Source organism: Nomascus leucogenys, unplaced genomic scaffold (assembly GCF_006542625.1).
Source record: "Nomascus leucogenys isolate Asia unplaced genomic scaffold, Asia_NLE_v1 Super-Scaffold_518, whole genome shotgun sequence".
Classification (NCBI taxonomy): Eukaryota; Metazoa; Chordata; class Mammalia; order Primates; family Hylobatidae; genus Nomascus; species Nomascus leucogenys.
In genome coordinates, this window is record NW_022095776.1 from 14362 (window position 1) to 32553 (window position 18192).

Sequence of the window (18192 nt, forward strand, 5' to 3'; positions counted from 1 at the left end):
CCATAAAAACCCATATGAAGAAGGTGAAAAGACAAGCTACAGAGTGGCAAAAAATGTCTCCAAACCACATACCTGACAACGGACTAGTATCTAGAATATACAGAGAACTCTCAAACCTCTACAGTAAAGAAGAACAAACAATCCAATTAGAAAATGGGGCAAAAGTCTCAGATATTTCACTAAAGAGGATATAAGGGTGGCAAATAAGCATATGAGAAAATGCTTGACATCATTAACAACTGGGGAAATGACAATTAAAACCACAATGAGATATCACTACAGACTTAATCAGAATGGTGAAAACAATAAATAGTCAAAACACCAAATGCTCTTGAGGACATGGAGAAACTAGACCACTCAAACATTGCTAGTGGGAATGTAAAATGGTACAACTACTCTGAAAAACATTTTAGCCATTTCTTAAAAAAAAAAAAAAAAACACTAAACATGGAACTACCATATGACCTACAATTGCATCCGTGGGCATTTACTCCTTAAAAAATGAAAAATGTGTTCACACAAAAACCTGTACCTGAATGTTTACAGCAGCTTTACTGACAACAGGCAAAAACTGGAGACAATCTAGACACCCTCCCACAAGTGACTAAACAAACTGTGGAACAACCACACATTGGACTATTCCTCCACAGTAAAAAGCAGCAAGCTATTGGTACATACAACGACCCAGGTGAAGCTCCACAGAACCACACTAAGTGAGAAAAGCCAATCCCAAAAAGCCACATACTGTGTGATTCCATTTCTACATTTGTGAAATGAAATCAGTAGAAGTGAAAAACAGCTTAAGGTGTGCCTGCAGTTAAGGAAGTGGTTGGTGGGAGAGGCAGGTGACTTTGGCTCTAGGAGGGCAGCATGAGGGGTCCTTGTGGTGATGGGAATATTCTTCCACTTGACTGGATCGATGTCAGTATTCTGGTTGTGATGTTGTACGACAGTTAAACAAGATGTTACTGTTAGGGAACACTGGTGAAGGGCATAATGCAGGATCTCTCCCTGTTATTTCCTGCAACACTGTGTGAACCTACAATTACAAACTTATAATTTTAAGGACCTAAACCTCTCTTAAAGGTATATAAAGTAATTGTGAGATTTACTTTTCTTCTATCATTTAAAAATGCTTCATGAGAAGACCCTTGCACAGTTGAGTCTGACTGACTTGGTAGAGATGACTGTCCGAAGACAGTGGGAGTACACACATACATCTTGGTCCCATATTTCATATATTCGTTTACAACTTCAACCCAAACTACTTCCCCAAGAGGACAAGAGCTTTTACCTTGGCTCCACATAAACTGAGTTCTTCATTAGAAACTCTGGGGATGTCCACGCTGTGACTCTGGTCGTCTCACACTGCAGCACACAGTTTTCCAGCGTAGTCTTACCACGGTGAACAACTGGGATGAAAACACACGCTGTTTTAAGAAGGGGCAAAAAGCTATGGCGGGAAAAAGCCGCGGCGGCAGAAGCAAAAAGCCGCGGCGGACCGGGGAAAAAGCCGCGGAGGCTGGGGCAAAAAGCCGCGGCGCCCGGGGAGAAAGCTGCAGAAAGCCGCGGCTGCAAAAAGCAGCGGCGGCGGGTAGCAAAAAGCCGCGGCACCGGGGGCAAAAAGCCGCAAAAAGCCGCGGCGGCGACGGCCAGAAGCGGCGGCGGCGGCGGCCCGAAGCGGCGGCAAGAGGCGGCGGCGGCGGTAAGAGGCGGCGGCGACGGCGGCCAGAGGCGGCGGCGGCGGCGGCCAGAGGCGGCGGCGGTGGCGGTAAGCGGCGGCGGCGACGGCAGGAGGCGGCGGCGGCAGGAGGCGGCGGCGGCAGGAGGCGGCGGCGGCAGGAGGCGGCGGCGGCAGGAGGCGGCGGCGGCAGGAAGCGGCGGCGGCGGGGGCAAAAAGCCGCAAAAGGTCGCGGCGATGGGGGCAAAAAGCCGCGACGGCGGGGAGCAAAAAGTCGCGGCGGCAGGGAGCAAAAGGCCTTGGCGGCGGGGGCAAAAAGCCGCGGCGGCGGGGAGCAAAAAGCCACGGCGGTAAAAAGCCGCGGTGGCGGGGGCAAAAAGCACCACTGCACTCCAGCCTGGGCCACAGAGCAAAACCTGTGTTAAAAAAAAAAATAAAAAGTATAGGCAGTATTTGCACGCTGATCATTCTGATCACAAAGCTCCCTCTTAGAATCATTCTACTAGGTTCCCTTGGAAACATTTTTTCTTTTTGAGACAGTCTTGCTCTGTCGCCAGGCTGGAGTGCAGTGGCTCAATCTCGGCTCACTGCAACCTCTGCCTTCTGGGTTCACGCGATTCTACTGCCTCAGTCTGCTGAGTAGCTGGGACTACAGGCATGCGCCACCACACCCAGCTAATTTTTGTATTTTTAGTAGAGATGGGGCTTTACCATGTTGGCCAGGATGGTCTCTATCTCTTGACCTCGTGATCCATCGGCCTTGGCCTCACAAAATGCTGGGATTACAGGCGTGAGCCACCGTGCTTGGCCCGGTAACATTTTAATAGGGAACCAGCTGTTAGGTTGAAGAAACTACTTCCGGGCCGCTTTCTGGCAGTGTGTTTAGGGACATTTCCAATGAGATGATTCAAATAATGTAGCTATTTGAAGAATTTTGGAAACAGAAAAAATGTACATGTTTGCTATTTTGTTTAATGTCTTGACTGTTAGAAAAATTAATATAACAATTATTATCTTCCTAATATGTTAAAGGTAATATCTATCTTGTATATATACAGTATATGTCCCTGTGTGTGTGTGTGTGTGTGTGTGAGTGAATATATATATATAGTTTTTTTAGAGGTCAGTCAGCGGTTATATTTTAAATCAGATATTTTCCTTATCATGCAGGAGAAAACAACATGGTTCCTGTCTTGTTTATTTAATGTTTTGTTCAATGTGTTTGGAAATAATCAAATTCTTGATTTGAATATTTTATTTCTAATCAGCATTTCTTCATAATTCTCCTAGTTACCTTTTGATCACAGTTGGAGTTTTATATGTCAAGTCATTTCCTCAGTCCAGGAAGGACATTTTGAAAGATTTGGTAGAAATGTGCCCTGGTGTGCAGCATCCCTTGAGAGGTTTGTTTCTTCAAAATTACTTTCTTCAGTGTACCAGAAATATCTTACCTGATGAAGGAGAGCCAACAGAGTAAGTGATTTTCTTTCTTGATTTTGTTGCAATATTTCTTTCATTGCAGAATGTATAAAAGTGTGGAAACATGTACAGAAATATAGTAAGTATGAATAATTCTTCCACCCAGTCAGCCATTTAGGTAGCATTTGTATATAGATTTCCTTTGTCATATAGAACTCCTCAGTATATGTGGTATGATCTAAAATGTACTCTTATGCAAAGTTTATCTTTGGATTATTAGAACCTGCTTTTTTTATTTCATGTAATTGAGCATTTTTCCACTACATTAAATATTCTTTGAAAATACAACTTTTTAAAGGGGGTTATATTTGGAAATTGAATTTGTAATGAAATAATGAAGTGTGAGCCAGCTGGATTTCATAATTGTCCCTTTAATGTCTATCAGTTTTTATAATTTATAGACTGCTAGTTACCTTGGAATATAAGTGATTTGAACTATCTGTTACAAGTTAGCTATTAACTCCAGAAAAGAAAAAATAAAAGCTATTCGGAGACACTCCTGTCTCTTGTGTAATCAGTATTCTAGAATCAAAGTCTACTGTAATTTTATCCCACAGCAGGGGCAGGTGGGCAGCCAACTGTGGTCTTCAGTGGGGTGAGCTGTTCACATGACAGGTCCCCAGATTAAAGAACTTCATTCCTTTTTTTTTAAAGTTTATTCATTTATTTTCTTTCTTTAATTTTTAATCTTTTTTCAGTTTGCCCCAACAGATTTTGGTTTTTTCTTTTTAATATTTTCATTTATTTCTAAGGTGTACAATTCAATGTTTTTTAATATATCCGCATCAATCTCTTTTTTAATCAGTACAGAAAAGATAAAAAATTTAACAATGTAGAGAAATTGATAAAGTTATTTGCTTTATTACATTTTGACTGTCCATTTTGAGCATTTAATTAGGCAATCAATAAAATTTTTTGAAAGCTACTGAGGTCTCCATCCTAGGAGATGTAGAAAAATAAAGCAGGAAATCCATGGTCTGTTCCCTCACAAAGCTTACATTCCAATTAGAAACAAAATATTCAACAGTAAAATGATGTAGTTAGCAGTACACCCTAAGTGTTAATTTTTTAGCCTTTTGTTTTTGTTTTTGGTTTGTAGGGATGGGGTCTCATTATGTTGCCTAGGCCAGTTTTTAACTCCTGGCCTAAAGCGATCTTCCTGCCTTGGCCTCCCAAAGCATTGGGATTACAGACATGAGCCACCATGCCCACCCTTCTAGCCTTTTTGAATTAAGGAAGTTGCCATAAGAGCAAGTCCACTTGGCCCAGGATAGGGAGTTGGGGAAAGTAAGTTGCCCTTTAAATTTATACTGTCCTCTCCAGGTACTTTTTTCCCTAGATTCTGTTCCCTTTGAAATTTAACAGTAAGCCAATAAAATTGAAAGTGGTTTTTTATAAAGCATTGGTGTACTACAGAGGTAAGTAGGAAATGCACGAAGGAGAGGGATAGCTGTAAGTTGGTCCTGTAAATACTGTGTAAAGGCTTTTCTGTTTCTTTGCAGCGAAGAAACAACTGGAGATATCAGTGATTCCATGGATTTTGTACTGCTCAACTTTGCTGGAATGAACAAGCTCTGGGTGCTAATGCAGCATCAGGGACATAGCCGAGATAGAGAAAAAAGAGAACGAGAAAGACAAGAACTGAGAATTTTAGTGGGAACAAATTTGGTATGCGTCAGTCAGTTGGAAGGTGTAAATGTGGAACGTTACAAACAGGTTTATATATTTTTGTTACCTCTTCTTATGTTCTGAGATAAACTGAAATCTGATTTTTAAAATCAGAATATTTTTGTTATATAATATTACATTGAAAAAATCTTAAAATGGCTTTTACTGAAGAAGACTTAAATAAACAGAAAGATATATATGCAATGTTTGTGGATTGGAAGATTTAATATTGTCAAGATAGCATTTTTTTAAAAAAATGATCTATAGATCCAATGTAATCTCAGTCAAAATCCCAGCAGACTTTTGTAGAAATTAAGAAGCTGATTCTAAAGTTTTATGTGAAGAAACAAAGAACTTGGAACAGCTGCAACAAATTTGAAAAGGAAGAACAAAGTTGAGACCCAAACAACCCGAATTCATGATTTACTCTAAAGCCACAGTGAGATCCTGTGTGGTATTGGTGAAAAGGACAGACACACAAATCAATGGAGGGGAATAAAACAGGGAATGGCAAACTTTACCTGTGAGGGACCAGATAATAAATGTTTTTTGGCTTTGCAAGACATATGCTGTACAACAAGCTTGTCCAACCTGTGGCTCAGGACAGCTTTGAACATGGCCCAACATAAGTTTGTAAACTTTAAAACATGAGATTTTTTGCTTTTTTTTTAAAAAGCTCAGCAGCTATTCTTAGTGTATTTTATGTGTGGCCCAAGACAATTCTTCTTCTAATTCTTCTCCAAGCCAAAAGGTTGAACACCCCAGTCTACAACTACTAACACTGCAGATAATGGTGCAAAAGCAGCCACAGACAATGTGGAAGTGAATGGGCATGGCTGTGTTCCAGAAACACTTTATTTGTAAAAACAAGCAGCAGCTCAGTTTACCGATCTCTGACTAGACAATCCATAATAGACCCAGATATTTATGATCAGTTATTTTTGATAAAAGTACAAAGGCAACCTTTTCAGCAAGTGATTCTGGAACAATTGGATGTTTATATGCAAACAAGCAAAAAACCCTGAACCTTGACCAATCCCTCATACCATATAGAAAAAACACAAAAATCGATCAGAGACCTAAATATAGAACCTAAAACTGTTAGAAAACACAGAGGAAATCTTTATGACCTAGGATTACACAAAGGTTTCTGAGGATACACAAAAATGCACAAGCTATGGAGAAAAAAGCTTACTTTTGAGAGGCCAAGGCAGATGGATCACTTGAGTCCAGGAGTTTGAGACAAGCCTGGGCAACATAGGGAGACCCCATCTCTACAAAAATTACCAAAATTAGCTGGGCATGGTGGAATGTACCTGTAGTCCCAGCTACTCAGGAGGCTTGAGGGGGGAGGATGGCTTGAGCCCAGGAGGTGGACATTGCATTGAGTGGAGAGTGTGCCACTGCACCCCAGCCTGGGCAACAGAACAAGACCTTATCTCAAAAAGAAAATAGCTTTTAAAGTTTAGAAGTGAAGTCTTGGTGAGAAAAATCTCAATACGATGTTCAAGTTAGTAGTTCAAATGTGTTACTATGGGAATAGCTTAAGATTTTGAAAACAGGTTTTAACCCTTACATGTGTTTCTTTTTTTTCTCTTTTAGATTGTTTTGACTGGCATATTGGAGCAAGTTGTAAACTGTAGGGATGCTTTGGCTCAAGAATATCTCATGGAGTGTGTTATTCAGGTAGGTGGGAACATTTATTTCATTTTTTAAGGGCCTATTTTATCTTTCATTAAATTTAATTGTTTTGAAAAAATGTTGATGGAATAGGAAATAAGCTTTCCTGAATAAAGAATTTTCCTTGCTGGGTGTGGTGACTCACACCTGTAATCGCCACTTTGGGAGTTCAAGGTGGGAGGATCTCTTGAGACCAGGAGTTCAAAACCAGCCTGGGCAACATAGCAAGATGTCATTTCTATAAAAAATTAAAATCATTTTTAATGCTTCTTTTTGTTCATGTAATCTTGCTTCTTCTGAAAATAATTTAGAAACAGGAATTTTCTGTTTCTAACTTATAACTTGGTCTTTGTATCAATGTGGTTTGTTTTCCTCCAAGATGTAGGAATGAGTAATCTGAGTTTTCTAGATCTCTGTAGCTTTAGTTTAATTGTAGGCACACTTTGTTTGTTGGAATATTTCTGTCTGAGCTTATGTTTAGTAGAGAGCTTCAGAAGTAATGTGTTTGAATTTAGTTGTATAAGATTACAGTGTTTTTTTCCCCACAGATGTGAACTTTACCATATGTGAGTTCAGAATATTATGTGAAATACTTTTACTTGTATTGATCATTTGTTTTTCAGGTTTTCTCTGATGAATTTCACCTCCAGACTTTGAATCCTTTTCTTCGAGCCTGTGCTGAGTTACACCAGAGTGTAAATGTGAAAAACATAATCATTGCTTTAACTGATAGGTAAGACCTTCCAACACTGGATGATAAATGGTCTGACTTGGGAATAATGAATTTTAAACATTTTTTCAATTATTTGTTTCTGTTACATCTTTATCATACCAATGATCTTAATTTAATTATACTATAAATAATTTAGCTTTGTGAGTATGAGTACTAGGTACTTGCCTAGGTTAGACAAGAAAGAAGCTTAACTTAAATGTGCAGGAGACATGACGATAATGAATATCTTTATTCTGTGTGTTTAATTGACATTTAAAGATGTTGTACAGACTTATTTTTTTAATCATACAAATCCAAAGATCATATTGAAGAACAAAATTTGTTTTTTACCATGATGTAAGTATCTTGCAGTGGGAACTCATTTGATTTAGAGTAGCCGTAAGATACAGATGATTGAAAATGTTCTAGTAATCCCTCTATCATCACATTTTCTTAAAGAAAAAATTTTAAGTATCACATATGTTTAGTACATCCACTTTAAGTTTTATTTTCTTAGTTTTTTTTTTTGTTTTTTTTTTTTTCCCAGACAGAATCTCACTCTGTCACCCAAGCTAGAGTGGCACTATCTCGGCTCACTGCAACCTCCGACTCCTGGGTTCAGGTGATTCTGGTGTCTCAGCCTCCGGAGTAGCTGGGATTACAGACATGCCCCACCATGGCCGGCTAATTTTTGTATTTTTGGTAGAGATGGGGTTTTGCCAGGTTGGCCAGGCTGGTCTCAAACTCCTGAGCTCAAATGATCTGCCTGCCTCAGCTTCCCAAAGTGCTGGGATTACAGATGTGAGCCACCGCGCTTGGCCAATGGGTGACTTTTTTGCAGCCATGTTGTGTAGTAGTACATAATGTCTGTCCTACTACTTGTAAGCATTGTCATGAAACCAGAAACCTAAGTGAAGATTTATTTCTGCAGATACCTTTTGTATGTTTTTTTAAAAAAACTAAGGTGTTCATTTTAAAGTCTGAGAATTTAGATAACAAAATTTTCCAAATTATCAGCTCAATGCTGGGCAGCAAAAATTCCATACTTATTGGGCTCACTCTTAAAGGAAGCTAGTAACTGGATTTTCCTGTGTTGCCTGTACTCTGTCAGTAGTGATGTTTCTGGACGTAACAAAATGTGGATGTAGTTGTGACTCTGACAAACAGATAATGATAATGAAACAGACATTATTTTGAGTAAGTTAAGATGTGGGAAATAAAAGTCAATTTTATGAATTTTAGACTTAGTTGTATTTCAGACTTTAAGTAGTAAAAATGCAGTATCTTAAAATAGTCTATGTACTTTTATTTTTTAAAGATTATTTATTTAAATCATGGTTGTTGAATACATTTGTCACTTTAATGCATTTCTGTCCATATCTACTTAATTATGCTTCTCATTACGGGTATACACCCAAAGGACTATAAATCATGCTGCTATAAAGACACATGCACACGTATGTTTATTGCGGCACTATTCACAATAGCAAAGACTTGGAACCAACCCAAATGTCCAACAACGATAGACTGGATTAAGAAAATGTGGCACATATACACCATGGAATACTATGCAGCCATAAAAAATGATGAGTTCATGTCCTTTGTAGGGACATGGATGAAACTGGAAACCATCATTCTCAGTAAACTATCACAAGGACAAAAAACCAAACACCGCATGTTCTCACTCATAGGTGGGAATTGAACAATGAGAACACATGGACACAGGAAGGGGAACATCACACTCCGGGGACTGTTGTGGGGTGGGGGGAGGGGGGAGGGACAGCATTAGGAGATATACCTAATGCTAAATGACGAGTTAATGGGTGCAGCACACCAACATGGCACATGGATACATATGTAACAAACCTTCACATTGTGCACATGTACCCTAAAACTTAAAGTATAATAATAATAAAAAATAAAAAAAATAAAAAAGACTTTGAGAGAATTATCTTGTTGAAAATCTACTTAGTATGGTATGAAATAAGAATGCTGATGAAAAGACCGGGCGTGGTGGCTCACGTCTGTAATCCCAGCACTTTGGGACGCCAAGATAGGCAGTTCACGAGGTCAGGAGATCGAGACCATCCTGGCTATCACGGTGAAACCCCGTCTCTACTAAAAATACAAAAAATTAGCCGGGTGTGGTGGTGGGCGCCTGTAGTCCCAGCTACTTGGGAGGCTGAGGCAGGAGAATGGCGTGAACCCAGGAGGTGGAGCTTGCAGTGAGCCGAGATCACGCCACTGCACTCCAGCCTGGGTGACAGAGCGAGACTCCAGCTCAAAAAAAAAGAATGCTGATGGAAAAAGGTTTCATTGGCAAAACTGTTTCGTTAAAAATGAATGTTCCCCTTCCTGTGTCCATGTGTTCTCATTGTTCAATTCCCACCTATGAGTGGTGGAGTGTGGGTAGGAGGGAGGGATAGCATTAGGAGATATACCTAATGTTAAATGATGAGTTGATGGGTGCAGCACACCAACATGGCACATGTATACATATGTAACTAACCTGCACGTTGTGCACATGTACTCTAAAACTTAAAGTATAATAATAAAAAAAAAATGAATTGAGGAGGCCGGGTGCAGTGGCTCACATCTGTAATCCCAGCACTTTGGGAGGCCAAGGAGGGAGGCTTGCTTGAGTCCAGGTCAATACCACCCTGGGCAACATGGCAAAACCCCATCACTACAGAAAACACAAAAATTACCTGGGCGTGGTGGCACAAGCTGTTAGCCCCAGCTACTCAGGAGGCTGAGGTGGGAGGATAGCTTGAGCCCAGCAGGTGGAGGTTTCATTGAGTGGAGAGTGCATGACTGCACTCCAGCCTGGGTGAGAGAGGGAGACTGTCTCAAAGCATTGAGGGAATGATCGACTTAAAAACATTTTGGGCTCATACAAAATATAGAAAAGCAATAAAGAATAAGATGTCATCCATGATCTCACTACCCAAACCCTGTATCTTTTAAAATAAAGGGTTTTGGGGTTTTTTTTAGATTAGCTTTATTTACTCACTGTGAAGATGGACCTGGAATCCCAGCAGATATGAAACTTTTTGATATGTTTTCACAGCAGGTGGCTACAGTGATACAGGTTTGTATAGTTTTTCTCCTAAGTTCTGAAAACTTTGAAACTTCTCTGCCTTCCTTTTACCATTGTTTAAAATAAATTGTATGGTTTTCTAAACATTCCAGACAAGACATGCCTTCAGAGGATGTTGTGTCTTTACAAGTTTCTCTCATTAATCTTGCCATGAAATGTTACCCTGATCATGTGGACTATGTTGATAAAGTTCAAGAAACAACAGCAGAGATATTCAATAAGCTCAGCCTTGAACAGTAAGTTACATTTTTATAAAAATCCTCATAAAGACATTTTTGTCCCAGATTTGCTTTTCTTTCTCAATTGTTTTTTGAACTGCTGGCATTTTTCTTGTTTTAATCGTGCATTAAGATTGTCATGCTTAGCACTACTAGGGGCAGAAAGTGGTGACCAATTACTTGGTTGTGTATGTTAATGAAATTGTCGTACCTATGGACCATAGGCAGTCTTCAGGGACCAGTCTCTCCAGTTTGGATCCCTTTCTGTGTATCAGGAGCATCCAGTCTTTTGGCTTCCCTTGGCGGCATTGGAAGAAGCATTTTCTTGGGCCACACATAAAATACACAAACACTAGCAATAGGTGATGAGCTTAAACAAAAATCGCAAAAAACTCATAATGTTTTAAGAAAGTTTACAAATTTGTGTTGGGCTGCATTCAAAGCCATCCTGGGCTGCATGCGGCCTGTGGGCTGTGGGTTGGACAAGCTTGCTGTATTGAGTATGAAATGAGTTTGTGTGATGAGTTTGTTCTTAAACTGGTAAGGAAACTTTGTCAGGCAGTATTTATTTCCGTAAGAGGTGTTTTCCTACGAAAGAGTACATCGTGAAAAATGAGGGGCGTATACATATTTAAAGTGCAGAATTAAATTGGTTTAAATATCTTTTCTATTTTGAGCTTTGATTTTGATTCCATCAAAGAGCATATCAACAGTACTGTTTCCAACTTGAAGCCGCCTCAGCTGTTCTGTCCTAGACCTATGGCGTCCTCTAGTGGGCACTGTGGGCAGCTCTGATCCTGTTACCCTCCCCAGCAGTTCCCTTCCTGCCCCATTCGCCATTGCTCTGGACTCGGGTTAAGCCAGACCCGCCTCCCCGACCCATATTCTTCAGAATTTTACCTCATGTAATCTTCCCCCTTTCTATCTCCCTTCCAGTGGTTTACGTGCATCAAGAAAATTTCTTCTTTTTTTTCCCCTCTGTATTACCTTTTTTCTTTTGGTCATTTTTGGGTTTGTGTGTGTGTGAACTGAAAACAAGTCCAGATACGGAATGCTAAGTGTGAGAGAAAATGAAATGATGTGCCAGGTGTGGTGGCTTGCACCTGTAGTCCCAGCTATTCAGGAGGCTGAGTTGGGAGAATCACTTGAGCCCAGGAGTTTGAGAACAGCCTGGGCAACCTAGCAAGACCTCATCTCTAATAAAAAATAAAATTAAAAATTAAAAAATTTTAAATCAAAAAAACTAAATGATGTATCTATGTCTTTCCCCCCAAGTGAATTTTACAGTAAAAATAGACAAAATAATTAGAAATAACAACCTCTAAAGAGGTCATAATAAATGTCCCAATATGCCTCAATATCTACAGAGCTTTTACTAACCACTACCTAAAAGTCAGTCAGCCTGCTTTTCCTTAATCACCAAAATCTGATGCAGAGGAAATAGTTTATATATTTTTCTATTGTGTCGAATTGCTGGTTTTGCATGGATTTTTTTCCTACTTGTTTTCATCGTGAATATACAATACTTGTTGGCTACCCCCTGGGAACAAAACTACCACTTAAAATACTTCCCTTAGAAATGTCATCAAATTCTAGACAGTCATGTTAACTCCAGCTATACCATCTGTTCATGAGTTGGAAACTGTATCTAGTTTTGTATCAACAGAAAAATAATAGATGAATTTATGTTTGTGTTTAGATAAGCATTTTTATCCCCTTGAAAGGAGGTTGTTATAGTCTTCTGGTAGTATCAGTCACTTGACCCATTTCCTTTAATGTGTAATGAAAAATTTCTAATTCTTATGGAACAAGTTCTATTTGTGTATATAGAAAGTTAATTTTATTCATTAAGACTTCTGTTTTTCTTTTTGTAGTATTGCTACCAGCAGTGCAGTTTCAAAGGAATTCACCAGACTTTTGAAGATACCAGTTGACACTTACAAAAATATTTTAACAGTCTTGAAATTAAAACATTTTCACCCACTCTTTGAGTATTTTGACTATGAGTCCAGAAAGAGCATCAGTTGTTTCTGGACTTTGTCTCTCAAGACCAGGTAAGAGAATATCTACGTGCTATTTTAGGGAAACAGCGTTACAATTTTAGACTTTGGACCTAGATACCTGAGATGGGAAGGGAGGGTAATTCAATATTAAAGAAAATTTACAAGTAACTTATTCATTATATAAATTAGAAAATTGGAGATGTATGAAGAATTATAAAACATTTACAATTCCACCAGATAGAGAATAACCACTGTTAATTAACATTTTGTGCGTATCTTTCCAGACTTTTGTCTGTATATGTGTGTATGACATACATGTGTATTGACTTTCTAACCAAAAAAAGGACTATCTTGTTGATACTGTATTGTAATTTGATGACTGGAAACACTTTTGACAGTGGCTTTATATGTCAATGGTTTCACCTCAGTGGGTTTCTTGTGTCTCACATGTTACAGGTGGATTCCATAATGAATTTGGTATCCACAATGATTCAAGATCAGCCAGATCTACCTGTAGAAGACCCTGATCCAGAAGACTGCTGATGAGCAGAGCCTTGTGGGCCCTTCATCTGCTGCACTCTGAGGACCATGACCAGCAGTACTTGGTATGAGTTTACTCTTACTATAACCCTGTATCAGCTCTTAGTGAAATCACATGTCGAAGTGTTTAAAATGGTTTAATTCATCGTCTGGTCTTAGACGGTTTTGAAGGAATTGCAACTGAATTAAAGATTCACTTGAACCTGGGAGGCAGAGGTTGCAGTGAGCTGAGATTGTGCCACTGCACTCCAGCCTGGGCAACAGAGTGAGACTCCGTCTCAAAAAAAAAAAAAAAAAAGATTCATGGCATCCATGAGCTTTTACTTTATATGTAAACACGTAATTGTTTGTAAACTTCTGAAGCATGTAACAATTCAGTTGCTCTGATTTCTTTTGAAGACTATCTGAGAATTACAAAAAAGTCTGTCTTCTTTTACTTGAGTGCCCATAATTATTCCATGTTCATTTTTTTCTGAACTGTTTATTGCTTATAATAAACTTTATAAGAAATACAATTCTTATATTTAATTTTACTTTTCCAAATTTGCAAGTATAAGTTATATTTGTCACATTGAAAATGTGAGTTTTTGTTTTTTGATGAAAGATTTAAAAATTCATTTTGCCTTTTTCTTAACTTTTTTTTTCTGATAAAGAACAGTCACACGAGGTTCTCTCTTTATTATTAGTCCACAGGGAATCTTTGTGAAATGGATAAAACATGCTGCCTGAGTAGGGGTATCAGTGACCGATACTAGATAATTTATTTTAGTGAAGGGTCAGCATGGTTGGCTGCTTAATTATTGTTTGGGCAAAGTAGTTTAACCATCCTTGGATGCATAAGGCTGTTAGGCTGCTGTGATGAAAAAGACATTTGCTTGAGGATGTCCTGTCTCAGCTCCTTCTGTTGACTTTCTTCATTGTAGTTGACACTCCTGTACTTCTTCATAATCAGTGTGAAATAAGAGGCTGACTTCTGTTGGTAGTGTGATGGTCTTCGTCTTGGCTTAGTGACAAATATTCCAGGACCGTGGTATTGTGCTCTGTGAGCTAATCTGCACAGAGAGACTGTCTGAGTATTTTAACTGATTCTTTTATGTTTCTGTGTGAGATTGTGTCTGTGTGTTTTCATTTTCTATTGCATACCAAATGTAGTAGTTAGAAAGTATGCCTTTTGGCTGGGCGTGGTGGCTCACTCCTGTAATCCCAGCACTTTGGGAAGCCGAGGTGAGTGGATCACCTGAAGTCAGGAGTTTGAGACCAGCGTGGCCAATGTGATGAAACCCCATCTCTACTGCAAATGCAAAAAATTAGCCGGGCATGGTGGTGGGCGCCTGTAATCCCAGCTGCTCGGGAGACTGAGGCAGGAGAATCACTTGAATCTGGGAGATGGAGGTTGCAGTGAGTGGATATCACGCCATTGCACTCCAGCCTGGGCAACAAGAGTGAAACTCTGTCTCAAAAACAAAACAAAACAACAACAACAACAACAAGGAAAGTATGCCTTCTGCATGTGGCTGATTGGTTATTCACATGTGTAGAGGTCTTTACTGATAGGGTCATTAGCTCTGACTGCCCCTAGGGGAAATGCATTCTCTTATTCATCTACCATATCAGAGAATTTCACAAAACCTGGATGTCACTGTGTCACACATATTAAAAATATTTTATAAATTTTGTGTACTTTTCATAGCTAGAGAGAAGTCAGTGCTTGGCTTCACAGCTTCAAAGGACAGCTGACTCTCATTTGGAGCGAATGTAACTGGTGACTTTAAGTTGAAGCCAGTGCTCATTTACCATTCTGAAAATCCTAGAGCCCTTAAGAATTATGGCAGATCTACTCTGCCTGTGCCCTAGAAATGGAACAACAAAGCCTGAATGGTAGCACATCTGTTTATAACGTGGTTTACTGAATATTTTAGGCCCATTATTGAGATTTACTGCTGAAAAAAAAGATTCCTTCAAAAATATGATTGCTTATTGACAATGTACCTGGTCATCTGAGAGCTATGATGGAGGTGTATCGGGAGATAAATGTTGTTTTCATGCCTGCTAATAACATCCATTCTGCAGCCCACGGATGAAGGAGTAATTTCAACTTTCAAGTCTTACTATTTAAGAAATACACTTCATAAGGCTATACGAGCTATTGATAGTGATGGGTCTGGGCAAAGTCAATTGAAGACTTTCTGGGAAGGAGTCATCATTCTAGATGTCACTAAGAACATTTATGATTCATGGGAGGAGGTTAAAATCTCAACATTAACAGGGATTCTGGAGAAGTTGATTCCAGCCGTCATGGATGATTGAGGGATTCAAGACTCAAATGGAGGAAGTAACTGCAGATGTGGTGGAAATAGCAAGAGAACTAGAGCCTGATGATAGCAAGGAGAACCTCAAGACGTGACTGAATTGCTACAATCTTATAACAAAATTGGAACAGATTAGGAGTTGCTTCTTACGGATGAGCGAAGAAGGTGGTTTCTTGAGATGAAATCTCCTGGGGAGGATGCTGTGAACATGGTTGGATGACAACAAATGATTTAGAATATTATGTAAACTTGGTAAAGCAGAGGCAGATTTTGATGGGATCGACTCCAATTTTCAAAAACCTTCTCCTGTGGGTAAAGTGCTATCAAACAAGATCACATGCTACAGAGAAATCCTTTCATGAAAGGAAGAGTCAATCAATGTGGCAGACTTCATTGTTGTCTTATTTTTTAAAATTGCCACAGCCACCTTAACCTTCAGCAAACACCATTCTGATCAGTAAGCAGCCATCAACGTTGAGGTGACCTTCCACCAGCAAAAAAAAATTATGTCTTGCTGAAGGCTCAGAGGATTGTTAGCATGTTTTAGCAAAATAAAGTATTTTAAATTAAGATGTATACATCGTTAAAAAACATAATGTTTTTGTACACTTAATAGATGCATTATAAACATAGTACTCATTAGTATAAACTCATATGCTCATTAGTATAAACATAAGTTTTATTTATTTTTTGTTTTTAGAGACAGTCTCACTGTCATCTAGGCTAGAGTGCAATAGCATGATCACAGCTCACTGTAGCCTCAAACTCCTGGGCTCAAGCAATTCTGCCCAGCCAAGTAGCTGGGACTACAGGCGTGTGCCACCACATCTGGCTAATTTTTGTTATTTTTTAGAGATGGGGTCTTGCCGTGTTGCCCAGGCTGGTCTCAGACTCCTGGCCTCAAGCCATCCACCCTCCACAGACTCCCATAAACATAACTTTGTATGCACTGGGAAACCAAAAAAATTGTGTGACTCACTTTAATTGTGATATTTCCTTTATTGTGGTGGTTTGGAACTCAACCTGCAATATCTCTGGGATATGAGTGTGTATGGAAGTCTGATTATTTATTTATGAGGCTGGGTGTGGTGGCTCACACCTGCAATCCCAGCATTTTGGGAGGCCAAGGAGGGTGGATCACCTGAGGTCAGGAGTTTGAAACCAGCCTGGTGAACATGGTGGAACCCCGTCTCTACTAAAAATACAAAAATTAGCCAGGTGTAGTGGTACATGCCTGTGATCCCATCTACTCGGGAGGCTGAGGCAGGAGAATTCCTTGAACCCAGGAAGCAGAGGTTGCAGTGAGCCGAGATCGCACCACTGCACTCCAGCCCAGACAACAGAGCGAGGCTCTGTCTCAAAAAAAAAAAAAAAAAAAAATTCATTTAGGCTGGGCTCAGTGGCTTATGCTTGTAATCCCAGCACTTTGGGAAGCCTAGGCATGTAGATCACCTGAGGTCAGGAGTTTGAGACCAGCCTGGCCAACATGATGAAACCCCGTCTCTACTAAAAAATAGAAAAATTAGCCAGGCATGATGGCAGGCACCTGTAATCCCAGCTACTCAGGAGGCTGAGTCAGGAGAATCGCTTGAACCCAGGAGGCAGAGGTCTCGCTCTCTGTTGCCCAGGCTGGAGTACAGTGGAGTGATCTCGGCTTACTGCAAGTTCTGCCTTTCAGGTTCAAGTGATTCCCCTGCCTCAGCCTCCCAAGTAGCTGGGATTACAGGTGCCCGCCACCACGCCTGGCTAATTTTTGTATTTTTTAGTAGAGACGGGGTTTCACCATGTTGGCTAGGTTGGTCTTGAACTCCTGACCTTGAGTGATCCACCCCCCTTGGCCTCTCAAAGTGCTGAGATTACAGGTGTGAGCCACTGCATGCGGCCTAAAAAATTATTTTTTTATGTACCTAGTGTGACGACTTAGCAATCTTAACCCTGAAGTGAAAAATAGCCTATTCATTATAACTTGTTTAATATTAGTTTCTTTTCTGTGTATTGATTTTTTTCTTTTAAAACTTAACCAGTGTTGTGGTCTGTGTTCTGTGTATTCAAGGTAGCACTAGACGGAAGTTATCTTCACGTGGGATTTGTTTCCTGGAATCTTTGTATCCCCTTTCTTGAATCAAGGTTTTTTTCTTCCGAGATACTCAGAAAAATTGCTCTCTGATACTTTTCTTGTTTTCTGGTAATGGAAAGTGCTTTTGTATCTGAGGTCAAGTCATTCTTTTTAAAGAATGGTGCTTTTAGATTGTAGAAAATAACTCAAAATAGTCATTGTTTTATATTTTATGAATTTGTAAATTAGGTAAGAAAATTTAAATGGTAACCGTTGAGAAATATTTAGACCATAGCTAATGTCAGCGCCAGGCTATCTCTAACATTGGAAAAGGCACATTACTTCTTAAAACAGTCAGCGTGTATTTTCTTCCCAGTTGTTCACCGTGGTAAGACTACGCTGGAAAACTGTGTGCTGCAGTGTGAGACGACCAGAGTCACAGCGTGGACATCGCCAGAGTTTCTAAGGAAGAACTCAGTTTATATGGAGCCAAGGTAAAAGCTCTTGTCCTCTTGGGGAAGTAGTTTGGGTTGAAGTTGTAAACGAATATATGAAATATGGGACCAAGATGTATGTGTGTACTCCCACTGTCTTCGGACAGTCATCTCTACCAAGTCAGTCAGACTCAACTGTGCAAGGGTCTTCTCATGAAGCATTTTTAAATGATAGAAGAAAAGTAATAAATCTCACAATTACTTTATATAGCTTTAAAAGAGGTTTAGGTCCTTAAAATTATGTTTGTAATT

General features: G+C 39.6%; 1 pseudogene; it reads left to right on the forward strand.

Moving 5' to 3' along the window:
- The first annotated feature begins 3038 nt into the window (after positions 1 to 3038).
- Positions 3039 to 17934, forward strand: LOC100585716 (annotated as a pseudogene).
- Positions 17935 to 18192: the final 258 nt, after the last annotated feature.